The sequence below is a fragment of the Pinus tabuliformis genome, chromosome 3_2 (assembly GCF_031772625.1).
Source record: "Pinus tabuliformis cultivar Carrire ecotype Pingquan chromosome 3_2, CPIR1, whole genome shotgun sequence".
NCBI lineage: Eukaryota > Viridiplantae > Streptophyta > Pinopsida > Pinales > Pinaceae > Pinus > Pinus tabuliformis.
In genome coordinates this window covers 426187858-426206336 of record NC_142302.1, presented here as the reverse complement: position 1 = coordinate 426206336, position 18479 = coordinate 426187858, and positions in this window count along the sequence as shown.

Below are 18479 nucleotides of genomic sequence, written 5' to 3'. Positions count from 1 at the left end.
GGCGGTTATTTACCGGGGGATAGTTCATTTTTGAACGAGCTTAAATGCGGGTGGAAACATTTGCTCATATCTTATGTTTATTTTTTAACGAGCTTGAACTATGTGCTAAAACTGCTCGAATAGATGGTCTTGTTTTGATTTTTAGCATAGATAGCTTTGTCCTTCCAAAGATCGTACTGTATTTTCAACTGCTTCATCAAACTAGTTAGAAATGAACAATATTTGCTTGAAAATGCGATTAAAATGCTAATATTTTACTTTGAACTATGTAAAAGTAAATAAAAAGTGTATTTTACCTCTCATTTTACCATTTCGTTTGAACTTGGTTTGTTGGAGCTTTGGAGGTGCTTTCCCCCTCGATTTTCCTCAGTTTATTTCGGGAGATTCTGTGGACGATTCTCGGTGCCGTTTGGACCAGGTAGGAGCTAAACCTGAGCTATTTCATTTCATGGTTTCCTTTTTGCATTTTATGCCTTATTCCCTGCTTTTCTGAGCCCCTGGGGTTTGAGGGACTCGTTCTTCCATCAACGCGCCCCCAGGGTATCGAAACCTGCATTGAATGCTGGCCTGTATGAAGGCAGTTTGACATTCAACGCACCTGGAACACTGCTGCAGGTGCGTTGGGCGCAGAAAGGGAATTTGTTGCACAATTTTTGATGGAATTTTTTCCTGTTTCTCATCAAAATCAGGATCTAACTCCTCTCTTGTTTGTTTTTCAGAGATCTTGGAGCAAGATGACCCTTACATGGCGAGAACGAGAGCATGAAGAAGAGGACATGATTGCCCTACATGATCCAGTTACAGTGAACGCGCTGCGGAATTGTGGCTTGCTGAAGTTCTTCCACATTTCTAGCATGAGACAGCAGATCAACTTACTGCAGTATTTGCTCGATGCTTGGGATCCTATCAATCAGGGTTTCCAGATTAGGAGCAAATCTATCCCCTTGACTGCAGTAGACATCTATTTCTTGACTGGCTTGTCGAGGCGGGGTGCCCCCATCTCTCTGTCAGGTTCAGCCCGAGGAGGCGATTCTGTGAGAGATTATGTCCGCCGGTATTGCAGAGAAGGATCTCAGCCGAGTAAAGACGGAAAGATCATCATCCGTGATGTCACTGACAGGTCTCTTAGGACTATCCTGTTTACTTTTGGTAGGATGGCCGGTAGTGTGTCTCTTCATGTGGCCAACAGATCCTATATGCAGCATGCCTTGGAATGCCTCCAACCGAAGGTGTTCAACTGGTGCGACGCAATACTTCTTGTGATGAAGGAACAGTTGACCAAGATAAAGAATGGGAGGTTGAAGAACTTTGGGTATGGTTCTATTTTGACCGCCTTTCCCTTGGAGAAGATACCATTGATGCAGCCGCAGTACATTGCACTCGACTTACCTTCTCCTACTGAACCCCGTATGCAGAGATGGGTTGACCATATGTCTAGGCATGCCGGCCAATCTCAGATTTCATTTTCTCATACCTTCTTCAGGTGGTTTGATCGTCAGGAGATGGTTTATGCCGAGTATCCATATGCTGGCATGGACTTCCGGGGAGATCCAGATTTAGTACTGCCGGATGGCGAGCAGTGGGGTGCTATTGGTAAAATCTCTAACCATATTGCTGTTTACTGTTTTTGTTTATAATGTCCTTGTGCTTTGTTCTATCAAGACTCTAATCAAACTCATGTGTACATGCAGATGTTGGTCCTGTTCATCCAGTAGTTCGCCTGAGAGTACCAGCTGTTGCCCCAGCAGGAGAGGCCACCGGAAGGGCTATTCTTCGCGACCTCGATGTGGCCGAGACTCTCACAGCTTTGCAGGAGCAGGTTGAGGGCCTCACTCTTGGTATACCAGATGTGAGGACTAACGAGCTACCTTTGCGGTTACAGCGGCATACTATTGGTGTGCCCAGACGATGGACTCGTCTCCTACGCATGATCGCACAGGCTGTGACTTGCTATCACGAGCATCATTAGACTAGGGTGCCCCCTAGCATTTTGAGTTTTTTGGGTCACGTGACTGATTTTGTCTTGGTTATAGAACATTATATGTAAACCATAAACAGCTATATATATATTTTGATTTTCGGAGTTTTATTTTGGTTGAGTTACGTGATCCACATGTAAAACATTGATGATGTGTTTCCTTTTATAAATGTTGCAAATGTCTATCTAACACATAGTTTGCTAATGAGTCGGTTAATGTGTTTAAGTTTCTGGAAATATGTTGGTATTGAATAAGATCAAATTGTCTTTCCAAAATCTTAACCCTTAGGAACATGCGATAAATAGCTGGGTTTCAGACGGAATATATACCATTGAGTTGTAGTATTACGAGCTGTGAGTCTAGCCTGACAATTAGTCGGCGTATACCATGAGTGATGGCATCAGAGAGAAGTTCTATCAACGCACTATACTCAGCGATATTATTCATTGATCGACCAATACATACACCTCTGAAACTTACTAACTCGCCGCTTGGATCAAAAATGGCCCAGGCTACGGAGGACAGGTTCCGCGAACTACGACTTGCTCCGTCGGCGTATCTAACACATGGCCCCAATGGGTTTGACATCTACAATAAATGAAAAAAGGGTGGATTACTCGACCAAAACAAACACTTTAGCGAAAACAAAAATATAACAAAAGCATACTGGTTACTACTACGCGTAGTAACGCTTGAGGTACAACCCATTACGAGGTTGCGCCAGTGGAATTCCGTCGTAATCCATCAACTCGTAGGCTCCCTTTGCTAACACCCGCTTAAAAATATAAGGGCCCATCCATAAAGACTTAAATTTACCTGCTCCCAATTTATCGGATTCTTGGTCGTAAAGCAAGACCAAGTCACCTTCTGAGAAGACACGGGGTTCGACATTTTTGTCGAACTGCGCCTTGCCTCGTTTCTTATGGGCTTCGTTAGCCAACGCAGCGTCACGACGGGTTTCATCCAATTGGATTAATTCCAAGAAACGATCCTCTTCTTCTGAAGTTCCGGGGAGGAGATCAATTGCGAGTTTGAGAGACGAGATTTCACACTGGACTGGTAAGACTGCTTCCAGGCCATATACCATTTGGAAGGGTGTGAACCCGGTTGCATTCCTTACTGATGTTCGGTAAGCCCACAAAGCTGAGTACAGGATTAGGTGCCATCTTCTTTTGTGAACTCCGATCATACTTTGCAGCATGCGTTTCAGGACCTTGTTGATCGCTTCAACTTGTCCGTTGGCCTGCGGATAATATGGAGTAGAGCTGTCATGAGACAGCCCTAGTTTGGCAGCTAATTCAACCATCATGTGATTGCGAAAATGCGATCCATGATCTGTGACTATAGCCTGTGGTACGCCGAATCTAGCGACTACATGATTGAAAAAGAAAAGGGCAGCTGTTTCACCAGTATTATCTAATGTAGGCATCGCCTCGGCCCATTTGGTAAAATAGTCAACTGCGACTATGATATACCCATGCCCCCCGGTCGAGGTGGGGTTACATGTCATGAAATCGATGCCCCATTTGGCGAATGGCCCAACAGCAATTATTGGCTGTAGAGGTGCGGGTGGTCTTCTGGTTTTGCTATCAAAAATTTGACAAGCATGGCAACTTCTGACTGCGGTTATGCAATCTTTGAACATTGTTGGCCAAAAGTATCCTGCTCGTAAGATTTTTTGTGCTGTAGCATATCCAGATTGATGCCCCCCACATGCACCTGAATGACACTCATTCAGGACTTTTTCGGCCTCCTCATGGGTGAGGCACCTTCTCAGAACTGTATCAATACCACGACGGTAAAGTGTATCACCGACGATCATGTAGTCTTTTGCTTGGTATCGAATACGTTTTTGTTCAAAGTGGGAGGTGGTTGGCCTGAATTTTTGGGTTTGGAGATAAATGATTATATCCCCATACCACTCATTGCTTGTAGATATCAGAAACAAACTTTCATCCACGATTGATTCTTTGGATGTTTCATCGTTGGACGACGATGGGAGATCGCATAATAATTCTGCGAAAACTAGAGCTTTCTTTGACTTGGATTTCACAAATTCCATATCAAACTCTTGAAGGATTGCTATTCATTTTGAATATTTGCCCCCCAGCAACTGTCGCGACAATATATAAGTCATGGGGTTGCAATCTGACAGAATGGTAGTCTTCCGAAAGAGGACATAGTGTCGAAATCTTTGTATCACTTGACCAGCTGCAAGCGCTAGTTTTTCAACATAAGAATATTATCTTTCTGTATCATTTAAGTTCTTACTTAAATAATAAATAGGATGTTCAATTCCATCGACTTCTTGAACTAAAACCATTGCGATGGTCGTATCTGCTGCAGCCAAATACAGGTTAAAATCTCTTTGATAATCAGGGGCGTACATTAATGATGCTTTCATTAGGGAATCTTTTAAAGCATCAAAGGAAGCTTGCGCGACCTGATCCTAGACAAAGGGTACCTCCTTTTTCAAGAGACGAGTATAACCTTTAGCAAGTTCAGCGTAATTTGGAATGAACCTCCTCAGAAAGTTTGCTTTCCCTTGGAGTTTCTGAATTTGAAGCAAATTCGAAGGTGGAGGCAAATTTATGATTGCCTGGACCTTACACGGGTCGAGTCGAATCCCATCCTTGGAGACTACACAGCCAAGTAAATGACCAGAACTGACGCAAAATACACATTTGTGCGGATTGATTCGTATCTTGTAGTGTCGGCAACGTAGAAATATCACTCTTAAATGCTGCGGATGATCAGTCCGCTTTTGCGAATGAGTCGGAAGGTCGTCAAGGTATGGTTGAACGATGTTTTTGATGTCATGGAAGGCATAATTCATTGCCCTTTGAAACGTCGCCCCTGCATTCTTTAAACCAAAGGGTAATTTTCGATATGCGAATGTGCCCCACAGACAAATGAATGCAGTCTTTGACTGGTCCTGTGGGCGGATATTTATTTGATTATACCCGAAGAATTCATCCATGAATGAAAATATTTCGCATCCGGCGCATTCATCAATTATCTGGTCAATGAAGGGTGTAGGGTAGTTTTCTTTTGTACAAGCTTGATTTACATCCCTATAATCGACGCACACTCTAATTGTCCCTTGTTTTTTCATAAGAGGGACAATATTCAATACCCAATCGGTTAGCGGAACTGGGTAGATGAAACCAGCATGGAGAAGTTTTTCAACTTCTACCTTAATGGCAGCGGCTTTCTTGGGGTGCACCTGCCTTAGTCGTTGTCGTACTGGTTTGACATCTGGATACATCTTAATTTCATGTTCAACGATACTCGAGTCAATGCGTGGCATTTCACTATATGACCAAGCAAAGACATCTCTGAATTCGCGAAAAAGAGCGTTGTATATTTCCAGCTCTGAAGGAGAACAACATTTGCCGACATCTGTTTTGGTCGAGATATTTATGGCTATAGTCTCTTCAACGTTGGACAAGTTTCGCTCGGAATCCACCTTATTTACAATATTTGATAGAAAATAAACTATTGAAGGATGGTAAAGGCCATTTTGAATATCTTCTTCATAATCCGGAAGAAGAGAACGATGGTGGGAATCATTCCATGGTGCTCCTTCAATTACTATAGCTTTGAGAATTCCTTCGTTAGTGCCATGCACTTGCGACCAAGGATCTGAAGGAGTACCATATTCTCTAGACCTATCTATCCAAACGGTTGATGAGCGTTGATTTGGGTTTGCTTCCCATGCCAGAAACATTGATTGCTATAATATTTCCATTGGGCTTAGGGGAAAAACCATTGCATGATCCATGTTGATATCGTTTTCTGAGATCTTTGTCGAAGATATCATGTTGCAGGTTCCTATTGATGCTACTTCTGCTAGATTGATTGGAGGTGGAAGAGCGAAAGTTCCCATTAGTATAGGATCTTTTAGTAGGCCTACTCCGATATTCTGAAGCGAATGGGGGCTTCCTTGGATCATGGGAATGCTTCCTGTAACTTGAGAACCATTGGGGAGGAATTTTTGCTGATCGACGATTGTGATCCCTCCTTGAAAGGGAAAAGAAATCTTTCAAAAATAGGTCGACACAACAGCTGCCATGGCATATATCCATGGTCATCCCAGTAGGATGTTGTAATCAAGATTCCCATCGATGACTTCAACATCTATTTCTACTGTTTTCCCTCGTAGTTCAACTGTCAAGTTATTTAGGATACCGTATGGGGTATATGTCCTTCCGTCGAATGCTTTTAATGTCGTCACAGACCGCGACAAGGTTGGAGATCCTAAGGTTTTCCAACAACCAATCGACATAATACATGTAGATGCCCCCTCATCAATAATTGTTCAATGAACAGTTTTGTTGAGGGCTTTCACTTGTACAAGGAAAGCTAGTTGAGCCGCTAACTGAGGATCGTATCCTTTGTGGTCGAAGGATATAAGATTGGAATCCTTTGGATCAATCCCACCAATGGCCGATAATAAAACCTGCCTTTGGGATGGGCAATTTTGTAGTACTTCAAGAGTCGACATAGCGGATGGCGATTGGGCCAAATCTTCCACTATGTTATAATGCTGCGCCACTCTAGCGCGGGGATTAAATGTCGCCTTGTGTACTACTCCCTTTGGCGGTTTTATTGTCAATTCAGGGATGGTGGGTGGTACAACTTCTGGCGAAGTTGTTGTCGAACTACTTGGTTGATCTTTATCCTTATTGTTCGACAGCTGCAGATTCCCGTAATCTTTGTTCCTTGTCGAAATCAAAGCATCATTCTGCTGTTTTGAAATCGACAACATTAGCACTTGATACGGGGAAGCATTTCCACTTCCAACCAGATTTGTTCCTGGATTTGGAAACAGATCAGTTAACACTGCTGAGGTTTTCGAACTCTTGAAGAATTTCTTAAGCTCAGCTCTGTGTGGACAATCTGTTGTCCGATGATCCTCATCGCATATCATGCACGGAAATTTTGGCTTCCTATTTCCAGGAGGGTTTGAAGAAGGTTTTTCAGGAGATGACTCATCCTGTTTCTTCTTCTTCCCTTTGCCTTTCTTCTTGCTTCCTGGTTGTTTGGTTTCTTTCCCCTTATCTGTCGACACAACATTTACCTCCGAAGCAAGAAGTTCGTCTTTTGCATTTTGACCTGAAATCTTACGGGTCTTCTTGGATGTAGCCTTTGTCGATTTCGTGTCTGTCGTGCCAATCACGCCATCGCCAGCATGAGAGTCATTGTTCGATTTAGGAGGAGGAGGAATTGAGAATTCCGGTCTAGGGGTGTCAGGTATTTTGTCGTAGAGCGTGCCAGACTGAGTGTAAATCAAGTCCAGATATTGTGCACGAGCGATCACTTGCTCTTCCGTTACGACTCCACCCTTTGCCACATCTTCCGTGATGGAAGGCAGTAATGACTTGATAAACCATTCAGCTAATAGCTGATCGGGAACGTACGTTTTTACCATCCTACGACGACATCGCCACTCATGTATATGATCAGATATGTGAATGGCCATTGTCTGTTTGAAGTTGGTAAGCAGTTCTGTTCCCGTTTCGTACCTTATTGGTAATTGAAAATGGGTTAAAAAGGTTGTGGCTAAGGTACTGAAGTTTTCGAATGAAGCTCTAGGCAATTCAATGTACCATTTTGCCGCTGGACCCGTTAACGTCCTCTGAAAGAGGCGAAGTCTTATCGAATCATCATTTAGGGTGTTTGATGAACACCATAGATGTAAGGTCATCACGTGATTCGATGGATATTCACCCGGATTTCCATTAAATTTAGGAATATCTGATGGAAGTTTATGTGGAATCGCTGGCCACCAAGGGGCATAAGAAATTGGATCGTTTGTTAACCGGTTTAAATCAAGTAACTCTAAAGTTGCCACGAATGGTAACTGTTGATTCATGTTAGGTGAAGCATACCCAGGATACGATGGAATCGCCTGAGCAGTTGGTCTTTGCATACCGACATAATGCATTTGATGCTGGTATGTTTGGTAAGGTTGGTGGACTTGACCATTATAGAATGGTTGATTTTGACCGTTTTGAATGTACGGTTGTCCACTGTTCGCAAAGATCCGCTGCTCAGCACCTTGGTATACTTGTTGGAATTGTGCTTGTTGGTATTGCACCAGCCACGGTTGTGAAGCCATGTGTTGTTGCCCGATACTAACTGTTTGACCAAGGTGAGGGGTAATTGTACCCGTCTGGACCTGTGTCGCCCCACTAGTCGGCGATTGTGGTTGAGTTGCAGGGTCAAGGGGTTGTTGCATTACAACCTGAGAAACCTGAGGTTGCCATACAACAGGCAGCACTTGAACTTGCGACACCGTCACAATAGTTGGCGTAGTCGGTATGTTCGACATAGGCACGCATTGTTGCATCAAATACACAACTCTTGGTTGTTGAGGTAGTATAGGTACCCAACCACTTGAGGTAATTCTAGTATAACCTGAATGTTGTTGTGAACTCCTGTATGGATATCCTCCCGGAGGGGATAATGAAAGGGCATACTGCCCCACATACGGTGGTAATCCAGAACTCAAGCGAATTGTTTGCCCTTGGGGACCGGATTGCCCAAATTGACCTCCAAATGGATCAATTTGTTGAGACTCAACATAAGAGTTTCCGGATATTATTCCGGACGAACAAACAGGAACGGACCAGACTGTCGAAATAGCCCCTGGGTGGGCTCCTTCTAGCGGTTGTGAGCTAGTCGGGACAGATGGTATGCCGACGAACATTGTCGGAGTGACAGCAGGGAGTTCTGCCGTCACTGTGTCAGAAGACACAGTCCTAGATGTTGACGGTTGTTTAGACATTTATAGTCTATCCAAAAGATTACCTAGTGATTCTATAGGAACTTCCGCTGGTGGTAGACTAACTTCTGATGTCGAAGGATATAGAGTGATCCCGACTCCAAAGTGCGTTGGAGTACTTGTTTGAGGATCTTCTACAATTTCTTCTATCGCAATCAGACCAGGTGGAAGGGGAAGACCATCAGGTCCGTAAAAAATTTCTGGTGCCAAAGAAGCAGCGACAAATGTTTGAAGAGTAAGACTCTCTGAACCGGTTATAGATGGAACTGGTTCAGTAACACAAGTGTTTATTCTCAAACTAGGATCAGTACCACTATCCTTCTGTGGCTGTTGAACTTCTTCTGTTGAGGCAGGGATTCTAGAAATGTTTGGAGTAACCGGAGTCTCTGATGTCGTTGGAACACTAGTTCTAACTTTGATAGGAGACTTGGAACCGTTAAACAAGTTCGCTTTGTCCATACTGGTTTCGCTTCTGGAGACAAAGATGGTTGACTCGTAAGCCTCCGCGAACGACGGGGTTTCAATTGAATTTCGTCCACGATTGCGGATTACTTGATCAACTAAAATAAAGGGAAGGTATGTTTCCGAATTAAATGAATTTTAGACGCTTTTGACACAACTTGTTTTTTCAGTTTTTAAGAGTCGAGAAAAAACAAAAGATGACTCTAGTCTCCTTCGATTTTTAATGAGCCTGAAGTGACAAGTGCTCAGATGGACCTTTTCTGTTAAGGAGTCTGAAAAGGAACGAAAGGGACTGCTCTGGAGGTCTAGGTAGAGGGAGTACCAAACCAATCGCAAAACTGCAGAATACTTTTTACGGTACGGCAATCAATCTTCCCGAATGCTGTGTTTGGTGCATTGCGATCAGTAGGGCGGCCGACACGGCTTCCTATGGATAAAGGTTTTAAGCCTATAGGGGTCTCCCAATATATACTCGATGGTACGTGGGAGCACAAGTCCGTACTGGCACTTATCGTCTCAAAGTGGAGGAATCACCCAACCATCAGTGAGGACAAGAATTACCAGGCTTTACGACGCCGGAATACGTCTCTAGCCTAGACCGCTAAATGTTGTGCATTAAGTTCCAAAGCGTTGTTAAGTTCATTGAATTTATTTTAAGTTGATCTTTCTTATGAAGTTTTCCTTTTGGGATCACCACGAGATGTATATGTAATTTCTAAAATGCAATCTAAAGATGATAAACAAACTTTTATCTCTTTTCAGCAATGAAAATCCTAGCTACTAAGGGAAAAGAAAGACACAATCTTTTCGCAAAGAGCAAAGAGCACACTGTAAATGCACTTTTCCTAAATCAAGCCAAACAGACTGCCAATATGCAAATGCACATGCATGTGTTTTGTTTTTCACTTTCTTAATATTGATGCCTAAAAAGAAAGTTGTTGTACAAATCTGAATTTGCTTTCAAGTGAAAAACACAAACAAGCTTCTTTTCGAAATCAAAAGGTAGAGATGATTACGACACTTTATGATTTTGAAATAAATACTTGTTTCGACACTAGAAAGTCACAAATTCAAGCCAAAGGCAAAAGTAAAAGCATAATCGACTATCAACAGCAAATAAACTTTCTCCTATGATCAAAATCGACACTTGCGACAGATCTAAATCAAAGGACGACAGTACGACTATTCTACTTTTGCTGTGGAAAACTGTAAATGACGTAACAAACACACAAAAAACATCTACAGTTTCTTTTGTACAACTAAGGCGGAATATCAGTAAGGAAAAGGGGTTTGAAACAGTGAAATACTGATCACAGGCTGCAAAAAAACAGAGACAAAACTGGAAAAATGAAGCAAAGAACCTCAGCTGCACAAGGCTAGGCTGATCAGCGCACCTGTTGCACAGAGAAACTGCATTGCAGCGTAGGTAGCCCTCTCGGGAAGTGCGTTGAAATGCAGAACCTCTTCATAGAGCCTGCGCTGGGGCAGAAACGAGAGTTCTATCTAGGTTCTGGGTCACGGTTTGCAGTTTAATCTATGGTTTTTGGCCGGGTAAAAGAAATCAGTAATACACAATCATAGGTAGATCTAAGAGGGGTTCTAAGAGCTATCACAAGGGTGATTAGTTAGTTTATGAATCAGCTGTTCAAATCATAAACAGATCCAGTGAGTGGATTGAAGTAGCAAATCTCTACTTTGCATTTGTCAATGGAAAATGTTGTTCGATGGCTACTTCTAAGTTTATGAAACAAACAACAAGAGAAACAAAAACAAACTAACTAGACACGATCCCCAGCGGAGTCGCCATTTTGTTATCGGGAAAAGTGTCTATCTAGATCTGCTCTATCCCACTAAGGTGTGACAGCAACCTTAGAAACAAACAGAGAAAACTACTTTTGTATTCTTCTTTATGAACTATAAACGAAGAGGAATAGGATGAACCAACCTATGTCTTGCGCTAGTCCTTTGATCCAATCTCTCTCCTCTTTGACAGCTTCCAGCTACCTGCTCCCTTGCTTGCCCAGCTTCACCAAGTACCTGCAAGATCACAGAAGGAAGAAACTATACAAAGACATGGGCTTATATTCATAAATAACTTAGGATCAGATTTAAGTTAACCATACAAATGTAACAAACATTAATGAAGCACAAGCATGGAGAAGAAACTCAAATAGTTTTATTGATATACAAGAAGATCCAGGAGGAGTTACAACTGATGATTCCTGACCCAGCATCAACCTCCCAGCAAAGAAGTCCCTTCTTCAACCCCAACAAAGCATAGATCACCCAATTCTCTGATATGTATCTCAAAACCAACATCAATTCCTTACAATGTGCAAAATTCCAGCCTCTGGATCTCTGGGATGAGGGATCCATATATAGATGTATGCAAGGAGGATGAGTCAGCTCATGAATTGATTAGTGGCTTCTCTCTGTCAGTTCTTGCTTCCACTTGGAGACTGAGAGACTCTTACTCATCCTTGGTCGAATTCAGTGAGGCAAGTGTCATTGGAGAAGATTCTGGAAGCTTCCATTGTCTCTCCACCTCGTGGAATGACTCTGCCACTTGTCATTTCCCGCTCAACGCACCCTGGTAGTGCATTTAGGTGATTGCAACACACCTAGCTAGTGGACCTAGGTGCTATGCAACACACTTGGCTAGTGGAGCAACTGAAATGACCCTGATTTGACTAGTTCTGAGCAGTTTCTGGTGGAGAACTTCTGGGAGAAGATGTATTTTGTTGACCTTGTTCCTTTAGGAGTTAGAACAACACTTTTAGGGACTTAGGAGCCCTTGGTTTATGGACATTTCATGCTTAGAGCTGTAAGGCACAAAAATGTCTATAACAAGTCACCCACTCGATTTGGCTGCAAATCGCACATCCCATCATGAATAGTGACCTAAACGGTCACTTCCCAGCCAACCCACATGGCAGCTCAACCCTCCATGCACGGTCACAAACCTTGTGACGTTCTAATTCTGCACGCATCTGCTATATCACGTAGCTCCCAGGCATAATATTTTGTAGTCTCGCACTCCCTTTCAGCTGCCTGGAGCGCTAAGAGTATTCTTCCTACGGCTAGTTAGGTGGTCGCACCACCTGTGTGGGGCTCCATCCCATCCTCCAAAATGGTTCATGGAGAATCCCCATCTTCCATTGTGGTGATCGGCACCACACACTTTACTACTTGCAACGTGCTACCTTGGTTACTATGTTTGGTAATATGTGGTCCAAGCCAAGGCAGTAGACAAAGCAGTTCATGATGATAGTTCTCCAACTTGTCAGTATGATTGTATGCACCTTGCCTTACCATCCTTGGTTTTTCGACGAGAAATGCTTCCTTTATTTCATTTTCCAGCTTCTTGACATCCGCATCCATCAAAGCGCTTTTCTCCCTTAGCCGTACCCAGTCTTTTTCAAGTTTGTGAAGTCAAAGGTTTCCCTGTTGGATTTCTTCCTCAAGTCTTAGGTGTTATGTTTCTTGTGGTTATGTGATTCCTTCGTTACAGGCTTCATGGACTATCATATCTATGGGTGCTGCTATGTGTGGACTAGGCTTCTCCTTCTCCATAGGGATTACAGTCCCTACTTCATACTTCAGCTTCGAAAGTGCTGACATGGAAAGGGTTTTGCACATGGTCCTATAAGCCCATAGAATTTCTGGTACATGCAGGTCCAAGTAAGTGTGTCTCACATGGTGGACCGTGTTTAGCACTTTGCACAACTTTTCAAAGGATTCTATGTGGATCATTATTGGTGTGCTTGGTCTTGTCCAACTTCGTTGTTAGTGCCCTTGTCTTGCCTACTCATGCTTGTTGTTCCTATTTCCCGTCATGAGGACGGTGTGCGTTCGTGCAGGTTGCATACCATATGCCTATACCCATCTAGAGAGATGGGGGCATAGGCTATTTTGTCCATTATACATAGCTTCCATCCACATCTGAGGCATTCCAAACCGTATACGCATCACCCTTCTATATTCACGCTAGCTCTCAATACTTCTCTGATGTGTACCCACCACCTTATGGGAGTAGGGCATAGTGCCCATTTCAGAGCATCAAACTATTGTTGTTCTGGCACTTCATTTTAAAATTTGTTAAGGAATTCATCCACTGCTGTCAAAATGTCATACATAGGTAGATCCCTTACATATGTTGTCACACATCACAGTGATCTTACCATCATGTTGCAATTGAGCATGGTTACCTCGTGTAACCGGTTCTGCCATCGTTCTGTTTCCTCATCCAAATCTGATGTGCAGGAGCTTTCACACTTCCCAAGAAATCCTACCATCTAATGTAGGATTTACCCAATCCTGTTCCCAAGTAGTTATCTTGTAGATACAGTCTAGCTTGTCATCACTCTCATCATCAGGCACTGGCTCTGTGTAGTGCGATCCTTCCATAGGGTCTAAAGGTACCACTACGCGCAGTGAATTTTTCTCAAAAAACATTTTGCACTTCTTCATATTTATCACTCCATTCATATCAGTGGCCCAATCTATTCCCAGTAGCACAGGATATGGATTTCTATCATCAACAATCTCTATCACTTCGAAATATGCAAGTGCGCTCACACCTTCGATATCTACCGTTATTCCCTCCAATCTTCTGATCAATAGGATCTTCTGCTGGTTTGCCATTCACAATTGAATAGGGGACCATTGCAACGCGAGCCTACCCATGCACTCCCATGTCTACTTTGGTAGTACATTCGCATCCGATCCTCAATCCAAAATCACTTGATCCATTTCATATTCTCTGATTTGCACAGTCAATCTCATTTCCCTTCCTGTTCATGATGTGTACTTTCTAAGCTTTTAGACTACGTGTGGTTCTTCAAACCTAGCACACCTAGTGATGTGTTCCTATAGTTCTTTCACAACCTTTCTGTCACGTAGCAGCTTCATGCATGTCTCCAGAAAGGTAGTAAGCATTGAAGGATCTATCCCTAGTTCTAGTTGATCCTTACTACCTGAAGTGGAAGCCTCCGTGAATCTCTTCTTAGCTTCCATGAATGTCTCCTTCGTGCGCTCCAAATCGAACTTTGGTTCCTTTATAGGAGCCTTGCGAACCCAATCACTTTCTTCAGGTTGCTTTCCCTTATCATCTCCTGTCGTGATACCTCTTTGGAGCATGATGTTTACATTCGGGTCCTCTTTGTGTAGCTCAAACTTCATCATTTACAAATTCTGAGTTGAGCGAGGCTAGAGTATCCTTTTATTGCACAACCTCGCTATCAGTGTAGGGTAGTCCTTCATCTCATGATCAAACTAAGTACAATATAAACATGATTCTCTCGTTAGATTTGTACAATCATGGGCATAATTCCCTAGCCTTCTACAATTATAACAAATCAACTGTCTGTGACCCCTTCTTAGTCCCATTCCACCTCGAACTTGTCTGTGCCCCTAAAATCATGTGTGTGCCATCTCGGCATTTTGATCGAGGGCTCGTGTTTCGATCTGCATTCTGTAGGTAGAAGTCTGATCCATCAACTATTCATAACTTCTGCAGGTGCACTCATCATGGCCTACCGACCTGCAGAAATTACAGAACAATTGTTGGGACGTGTGTGTATACTTCTGTAATAGATGACAATTATCTGTACCATGTTTCCCACCTATCTGACAAATCGTGCACCATAATGTAGGCGTCGCGCTCGGTCCTGCTTGTGCCTCTGGTCTTAATTGCATCGGACCTCCTCCCGCCAATTATTTCACGAAGACTGGACAATAGTCCTCGTCATGCCCCTGGCCTTTGCATTTTATGCACCATACCTTCTCACGCACCTCTGGTTGAGTTGTCCTATCCTGTTTCAAAATCTACATTTCCAGACATAAATTTTTCAGTTGCGCATGGATTTTTTGGACTCCCAGGCCAGGATCTTATATTGGGGTCTTGTGCAGTCTCATTGCAATCTCCAAAGCTTCGGGTTGGGTGGATAACTTGTATTGTGACAACATCGTCCTTAAATGCGGTGTTAGTGACGCTACAAACCATGCATGGTGTTATCCATCCATCAAGGTCATGTTGGATTCACGAATCATACTCTTCAGTCTCTGATCCAGATCCCATGGGGTCTCACCTGGTAGCATCGCAATTTCCTTAAACCTGATAATCGATTGTGTCTTCGATTTTGTCCTGCTAAATTCCCTATTTAGCGCAGCCTAGATATCTGCGATCCCTGTGTTTGGATGGTAATTATAATGCTTAATGTCCATGTTAGTGCATGATCTTGCAATGCACTTACCATAATTTCCTTCTTTATATTGTCATCCACAACTCCTTGTGCTTCCCATACATCTTTTACCACGAAACAAAATTGGTCCGGACCTTCATTCTCTACTCCTCTGAATACCAGAAATTTTATCATGATCACCATATTGAACTGTGGTGGTGGCAGAGGCAGTGTGGGCAGAGATGGAGGTGAAGATGGTGAGACTGGCAGTGGTGTAGGTGGAGGTGGTATGCGCGGAATTCACTGCCTTATCAGACTGGTCGCACTTCTTGGTAAAACTTTCGCAAGCTCTTCCTGACTTTCTCGCCAAGGTGAAATCAAGGGGCTAGTTTCTATTTATGTGCTAACTTCGTTTCTATAGATCCTCCCACTTCACATAGCCCCAAACATCAATTTATTCTTATAACCTGCTTTTCGCACAATAACATTTTAATCCAAGTGTTCAAATATTTAATGTACTTACCTCATGGTCCTTTGAGGAAGCATCGTTCTACCTCACTCTAGCTAACTAAAGTATCTACCACGAACGCGGAGATAAACTCTCCTATAATTAGATCAAACCAATGGTCCATAGCATGTGTAATCTTATATTCTAATGCTTCTAGTTTGTGCAGCAATTCTGGTGTCCACACAATCGGTCTATCAAGCCTACACCTTCCCTGACTATCTGCTAGCTTCACGATTCACTCATACAACTCAGAGGGAAAGGATGCAAAGAAAATTTAATGGATTTCTATATATCATTAGCACTCTAACCACTGTTCCTTTGATACTTGTGGATTCCTATTTTCCTGCATCGCGAACTCGTGAATCTTTCTATCCAACCACCCTTCAAATTCTTTCTTCGTCGTATTCCAGTGACATGACATCAAACATCCCTTATGCAGATCCCGGTCCTAGAAACAGAACCATTTGTTGGCTTGTACAGGCCTGACCTAGGTTCAAAGGTGATTTAGCCAAACAAATCCCAGTACTACTCGCCCTTTCGGCAACAATCTACAGAGCACGGACTGAGGTCTCACCCGGTATGGGAGGGTGATAGAACCAGGATTTCACACCCTAGAGATGTCTGATGGGTTCAGGTGGTCCATGGTTTGACCCTATTCGCACATTTCTACATGCACTTAACCATTCCTCATGCCTGAGCCGAATAGTGTTATTACCCAAGTCCTTACTAGTAATCCGATATTAGTTGATTAACTTAGCTTACTTGCATGTGTAAAGTATATTTAGCAATATAAATCATCATACCAGTGCGCACAGTAAATAAACAATACATTAGCAATTAATATCAACCATGTAATAACTCAAGAACATATACATAGAATTTGGAATGAACTTCTTTTATTATTCTTATCTCTGATTACAGACTCGACTCCGCCCTGCACAATCAGCTGCAGTGGTCTACGCCATCAGCTACAGAGCCTTCTCCTACTCTACGACCCAAGATAAATTTAGACACTTACTCTATGCTTCTACTTTTCTATCTCATGCTTCGCTCTAACTAACTATATTTTACACTTAGATCTTCAATCTATTTATACAATTCCATGGTTCACAGACCATGGGTAGGCCGACGTTACATTCAAAACTAGGGTGGACAGCCCTATGACTCTAATAGGCATTTTGTGCCCGCAATTCAAAGAGTTCTACAACAATATCTACTCAAAACTTGGGCTTTGAGCCCCAAAACATGCCGTCAGGGGATTCCATGCCAAACAATTTGCATGGTAAATAACTTGTTAATTAACATAATATGTAGTTAGGAATAAATCAGTAAAGTGCAAGGAGGGTTTCTAACTAGTAGACTTAAAAACTTCAACACTAACATGCTCTTGTCCCTCAAAAAGAAAAAAATCCTCAATGCCTGAGTAGTTCCGGATGCTTATGTATAAAATTATCATCCTTCCATGAGGAATCTTCAATGAGTAAGTTCTTCCACTTAATGAGATACTCTTAAATTAATTGATTCCGTAATTGTTAGGTTCTTCTTTCAATGACTGCTTCATGCTCAAATATATTTTTTCCTTCTTCGTTAAGTTTTAGCAACACTTCTTGAACTGGGAGCTTGTCATCGATAACCTTCTTTAATCATGAAACATGGAAAACAGGGTGTAGTCAGGATGATGCAGGCAACTCCAAATTTTATGCCATAGTACCAATATTTTGCAACACCTTGTAAGGACCATAGTACTTGGGTGATAATTTATTATCCTTCTTAGATTGCTTGAGCAAAATTTGTTTGTATCAGTGTAGCCGTAAAAATACCAAGTTTCCTACATCAAAGCTTCTTTCACTGTGATGTTGATTTTCCTGATGTTTCATTTGATTATGTGCTAGACTGAGGTTATCCTTTAAGTGTTGGAGAACTTATTTTTCGATGTGATATTCCACTACTTGAACCTTAGATTTGTCCCTTAAAGATGAAGTGATGGATCGTGGATGATATCCATAAAGTGCCATAAATGGTGTCATTTTTGTAGCAGTGTGGAAGGAAGAGTTATACCACCATTCAGTGAGAGGTAACCTCTTGACCCATTATGTTTGTTTATCAGATACAAAGCAACGAAGATATCCTTCCAAACATTTTTTTAGTATTTCATTTTGCACATCAGATTGAGGATGAAAATATGAGCTATGAGCTAATTGAGTAGCAAGACAAGAAAATAATTCCGTCCAAAAATTTCTAGTGAAAATGGATCTTTTTCACTTACAATAATCTTTGGGTTTCCAAGTATATTTTGAATTGCTTCTATAAATGCAATAGTAACTGTATTGGCTTTAAAAGGATGAGATAATGCACAAAAGTGTGCATACTTGGTAAGTCTATCTACTACCACCATGATGACACTCTTTCCTTTAGATTTGCTAAACCTGTGATAAACTCTAGTGAGACTTCCTCCCAATGTTGACTTCGAATGGCTAAAGGTTGTAACAAACTCAGGGTCTGTTGGTCACTTTAATTGCTTATTGAATTAAACAACAAAGTGCGACCTTAATTGTCAA